This window comes from Chrysemys picta, chromosome 3, assembly GCF_011386835.1.
Source record: "Chrysemys picta bellii isolate R12L10 chromosome 3, ASM1138683v2, whole genome shotgun sequence".
Lineage (NCBI taxonomy): Eukaryota > Metazoa > Chordata > Testudines > Emydidae > Chrysemys > Chrysemys picta.
The window spans coordinates 113,758,280-113,764,706 of record NC_088793.1 but is presented as its reverse complement, the minus strand read 5'-3'; positions in this window follow the sequence as shown (position 1 = coordinate 113,764,706).

Here is a 6,427-nt window from a genome sequence, read left to right as displayed (position 1 = left end):
TGAATGCACAGATACACCCTACAATTCAAAGAAAAACATCTCCATTCTTTCATTCAATCATGTCACCTTTTCCCCAGTAAAAACCTTAGGACCCGCTCCTCACCAAAGTTAGAAGAGCTCTGAAATATGCACTCCTCCTCCTCCTGTGCCATAAATATTTGCTTTTATCTTTTAACACCCCACCCCAATCTATAAACTAACTCAACCCAAAATTCTCCACTTTGGATCCAAACTTCACAGCTGGTGCCCATCTCTATAAAGGGACAAAACAAAAAACCAGCATCTGCCCAGCCCTGACCCTCTAAGATTCAGATTTGAACTTTGCAACTTGGGCTGTAATATAAACAAAAACAAGCCCTGCAGATGACTAGATTTAGTCAAAGCAAAGTCCTGTAATCAGGACAATCTGCAGCATGAGAGATTCTGCCTGGAATTCCAATGGGTTGTTCACAAGGAAGTGTCACAAAGTGCCAGCCCAGTGGTTTTATGAATGCAATCCACACAGTCCTTTGACTTGTTGCTTCCTCTAATGTATGCTGTAAATCACTGCCTTCTAGTTCAATGCACACACTGAAAGGAAAAGGTCTATTTCTCTACTGCAGCAGCACCTGAATAACATTATAATCCTGGGGGCTGGGGGAGGATAATGAATCCATGCACAGAAATATAGTAATGGGTGATCAGAGAACAGGAACATTTGCTTGCTAGAAATCAATGAATGAGCACTTTCTCATTGTTATGCATGAATGACCCAGGTTTTTTTCTTCCCTTCTTAAAAAACTAGAACAGGAGGTTTCAAATGCCAAAGATGTTCACAGAAAGGTTTCTGAAGTCAATTTAAGTTGCATTAAATAATGAATGTTAGAAGGAAAAATCCTGGATTTGCTGCTTGTATGGGTAAATTAAAGTGCCGTATATAAAAGAAAGGGCTAGTTCATTGAGAAATAGAGCTGTGCGGTGGGAGATTGCCATACATTTAGATGATGCTGTTTAGAGAGCAATTTCTATTTTTAAGTAAGGAAGTAAACCACCAATCACAAAGTAAATGAGTAGCAGGGGGAAATTGTTCTTGTTTTCCTGAGCACTGGCTTTTCAACCCCAGCTGTGATCTATTTAAGAATTTCAGCCTCAGGATGATCTAGAATAGCTACTGTTTAAGCTTTCTCTAAGGGCTTGTCTACACTGGCAAGTTTCTGTGCAGTAAGACAGGTTTTTGCGCTCAAACTGCAGACGTGTACACACTGCCAAGCCACTTTGTGCGCAGAAACTCCTCAGTTGCAGAGCTTCAAAAAACCACCTCGTCAAGAGTCATAAGGCTATTTGCACAGAGGTTCCACTCTCTATTGCCAGTGTGGACATTTGATTGCTTTCTGCGCTGTAATTGGCCTCCGGAGCTGTCCCATAACGCCTCAAGTGACCGCTCTGCTCATTGTTTTGAACTTGGCTGCCCTGGAGACATGCCTCCCCTTTAGGCAGGTAGGGTGTGTGTGTGAGAGAGATTGCTGTGCAGAGAGCCCAGGGAAGGAGGCTGGGGCTGACGTCAGGGTTTCCCCCGCCACCTGCCTCAAGACTGGTTGCTTCCTGCCGCTGTCTGAACTTACAAAACAGCATCCTGACAGAGAATCTCTGTCCCCCAGAACAGTGTCTCTCTACTCCACCTCTCCCCACACACACACACACACACACACACACACACACACACACACTTAAGTTGGAAAGCAGCTGGCAATGTAGTAGGATGCCCATGGAACAATGGGATTGGAAACCCGCATCATGTGATGCTGTGTCTGCCCCATGAGGCATTGCAAACCCTTCCCAAAGCACCCTGTGGCCAGTTACACAGTGGGATAGCTACCACAATGCACTGCTGTCTTTGCCATTGCAAGAGCTGCTAATGTGGATGCGCTCCAGTGTCACAAGGAGCAGTGTGGACACGCAACAGCGGTTTAATTCCAGCATTTTAATAAAAGTGGTATAACCTGTGGCGCAGAAACTTGCCAGTGTAGACATACCCTAAGAAAGCATGTCAAATGCTTACACTCAAAAGCTTGTCTCTCTCACCAGCAGAAGCTGGTCCAATAAAAGATATTGCCTCATCCACCTTGTCTCCAATATCCTAGATCACCATGGCTACAGTATTGCATACAACTCTGGCTGTTGACAGCATCTCTAGAACTGCACATTGTGGAATCAGATACTAGAGAGGAGAGAACTTCATTTGGTCAGCTTCTTCATGACTGGCTTATTCATTTTCCTTTATATTTATAATACAAATCTAATGTATTTCCAAGGAAGGCTACAGACCATAATATATGGAGATATATCTATCTCATAGAACTGGAAAGGACCCCAAAAGGTCATTGAGTCCAGCCCCCTGCCTTCACTAGCAGGACCAAGTGCAGATTTTGCCCCAGATCCTTAAGTGGCCCCCTCAAGGATTGAACTCACAACCCTGGGTTTAGCAGGCCAATGCGCAAACCACTGAGCTATCCCTCCCCCAATCCTGCCCCGCCCCGCCCCGCATGCTACCTTCCCACCAAGCATTATCATCTTTGTCTTTTATACTTCTAGAGCATAACCAGAGTTTAAACAGAGTCCTTCCTTGTTCTTGAAAACATTCCTCAGAGTTGGCCATAAGGATGACATCAATGCTATCTTCTCTACCTTAGATTACAGCATCTGGCGATGCCAGTTTGAAAACTCTGATGCAGAGCAGCACACAGAACATATTATCACTGCAGCATGAAGACAGATGCAACAATACATCCACATCGGAGTCCTTTCTTAATGTGCAAAGCCATTCTGTTGAGCCTTTTGTTCTTCTGATTGCTGCTGCATTGTGGTGCAGTGAACTGCTCAAATAGAGAGTAAAACCTTTTTCTAGCATACATTAGCCCAAATGCACCTTTTTTTAAAAGCACTCCTAGCAGGGAAGATGGTGGGACAAAGAGAAAAGTAATCAGTTTGTTTAACTATTCTAAGAGAAAATATAAACAAACTGTAGCCAAATCATGAACCCAGTCTGTAATGTCCATACCAATAAGGGTTTACTGGGTGACTAAATGATTCCTGGGATTAATCCTCAGTTATGGAACCTTTTATCTCTAAATCACAGATTCAAACCCAATCCAGGTTGGGATGGCTGGAAAATTACCAGTTAATGGCTTGTCAGGAGCCAATGTAAAAGTTAGTTGGTGGTTTCAAAGCCGTTCCTTGTGCATGGATGTCTGTATCACAACTGGTACCCTCTTTGGCAGTCACAGTAGATGAAATGGGGTTAGAGACCAAACTTCCCTTGCACTCCAAGAGGTGCCCCTGCCACCTCAGACTGACAGCGCACATTACAGATGCTCTGTCCCATTATCTGATGATGGAAAAATCCTCCTGGGAAGCACTGCCACAATATCTGCAGAAAGGTGAGGAGTATTGCATTGGCTGTTCTGTTTGCACCTGGCGGACGGGCCAGGGACAGAGTGGGCACTGCCTGATCGGAAAGGGAGGAGAACAATAACTAGAGCACGACAGAGATCAGAAGTGGTCTGTCTCTCACCCAACTCTGCCTCATCCAAGAGGGGATTCCCTATGACAAAGGCTCAATCCTAAATATGGTGAATTGTCAGTAGTTCGGTGTATACTTTAACTTACAATAAGGTCTCTTCAGATAATAGCTTAGCTCTTTTCAGCTTAGTCACAAAATACCAATGAAAACAGTATTCTTTCTGCTTTTTGGAGAGGGAGAGACCGAGGTAGTGTGAGTGCACTGATAATTTGGTTGTTTGGAGAATAGAGTGGCAGCAGGAAAATTCTAAAAATGCCCAGGGCTGCCCAGAAAACAAACTGAACTGGCATCATTGGAAGCTCAGCTCAGAGTTCACATTTTGAACTCTTCAATGCTGGGGAGTTCCTTCTCCTCAGTGTTTATTTGATCCCGTACGTATTACAATGAGTCCCTGATCCTGACAGGGTTCTGTTGTGCTACTGTAATGCAAATAAATGATTCCTCACATTTTTTTAATCAGGAAAAGTAAAAAGACAAATATATCAATGATACTATTCAAAAAAAAAAAAAATCAAGCAGAAGAGAGAACATAAGAGGCAGTTTCAGACACCAGGAAACAATTCAGGAAGCATTGTCATTTGAAATTTTCAATGTGGTTAATTTGTGCTGTAACGTTTGTTCCTGACTTTTAATATCAAGCACTAGTATTTGCCCTTACATAAAATTTTTCTATGCAGGAAGGGACCTTTTTTAAGCAGGAGGGAGGGAAACAGCCTCATTTCCAATTAAAAATATAAAGGAATCCTATTTTCAAGCCAAATGGGATTTTCTATACAAAATGCAAAAATATGGATTTTTGCAAGGGTTTTTATTATGCAAAGGTAGCTATCTTGTGGAAACTATGAAAACACTAAGAATAAGGAGGTGTAAAATCTTGCAAAATGGTGAAAGTTTGTATACAAAAATCTGTGAAATAGAACTTCAGACAGCTGTATTAAGGATGAAAGTGCTGTATAAATGGAAGATATTAATAGAATTTGTAATGATCTCACCATGGAAATAGCTGTCACGTCACCCACCAAGATTATGGTTGTGTGGACAAATAAGAGGAGCAGATGATATATGAAAGCAGTTTATATGGAAGCATTTTCAGAATTAGACTTCAATGACAAGGGAAATGAAAATGACATGTGAGGTCTAATTGGAATTCCTTTAGTCATTTGCAAAGGATATTTAAAAGCCTTTTTCAAAAGCACTCTTATCAACATTTTCTTCAGGAATTAGAGTACTGTATAATTTAGTCCAAGTGTAAGCATATTAATTTTTCAGTCTGATAGCAAGTGGCAGAGAGCTGGCAAATACTGATGTCAGCAAGTGAATTTTTGTTTGAGTCATATCAGAAAATGAAGACAGGCTTTAGACATCATCCTTTGACTGAGCAAGTAGTGGAATGTATTTCCCTGTATGCTGCTTCATTGGAGGAATTCTCTGCATGGGCCTGATTGACATGGGGGCTACAGTGTGATCATGCCACAGAAGAATGCAAAGTTACCAGCTCTCTCAACCTCAGCATCTTGGCTTTCATATTAAAAAAAAAGTTCTTGCCCTCCTGGGTGTGGAAAACATTTCAGAACACTGCCACCAAGTACACCTCTACCCCAATATAACGCTGTCCTCGGGAGCCAAAAAAATCTTACTGCGTTATAGGTGAAACCATGTTCTATCGAACTTGCTTTACCACGTTATATCCGAATTCATGTTATATCGGGTCGCGTTATATCAGGGTAGAGGTGTATTCTAATAGAAGACAAATAACAAGAATGTAATATTGTAAAAACGACTCATTTTTGGAGCATAACTCATGGGGGTTTTTGAATGCTGGGTGTTGCCCATAATGAGGATAGACTAGGCAGCAAGTTCAACGTGAAGCCTGGATTGTGATAAGTCAACTATCACCAGTGAAGGCTAACTGAGCCCGGCTAGGAGGCCAGACAGTGGGTCCTGAAGCCTGCAGTGGGAAACATTATGTACAGGATGCATGTGTCCTTGCGTTGAGTCTCCTCACCCCACTCAATGTGCAGGTTAAATATCAGCCAAAAAATAACTTTAAATCAAATATTTTTTCTACTGATTTAATGTTTCCACACATTATTGACTGTGGCTTCCTGCCTGCAGTGCCTACTGCATCTCTCAAGGCAGACCTGTCCATGTACACTCTGAACATTAACCTGGCACTACTGAATGTTAATAAAACACTCGATGAGAAGCAAAAAACTTGCCTTGGGATGTCCATTCACTTTTGGAGACTAGATGGCCAAGCAGAATTGTAAGAGGCTAGAGAAACTTTACCTTAAGATAATCAGTTTGAATCCAGTCCAAGTCAGTAATGACTGGAAGTCAGTTCTGCCTAATGGCTATTCAGGGACCAGTTCTTGCATGCCCAAGAAAGGCAACTTCTCAGCCTCACCAATGCCCTTACACTGCAGAGTCCTTCCCCACTCCCATCTAACTATAAGGTTAAAACACTAGAAGGTACCACATCATACTTCAGGCTCAAGTGTCAACAATATGCTGCTGATAATATGGAGCTGCCCTTAGCGCTCTCATCCAAAGCAGATCATGCCATCATCTTGTTACTCCAGTATCTGGAGGACCTGAATGAACAACAGCTGGTGAAAGCATAACCCAGGTAGGAGATGATGCTGTGGTAAGAGAAAGCACTTTGAAGACCACGCACAATTCAGAACTGTCCACTTCTTCATAAATGAAAACCTAGCCATTAGTGAGCTACATATTCTTTACTTTGAAGCTGAATTACTGCCATGCGCTGTACCCAGAGCTGAGTGCAGAAGCTAAACTGGTCCAAATAGCAGCAGCTATTCTCCTAAGCAAGACACGTAGACAAGAACACATCCTTCCATTACTCTT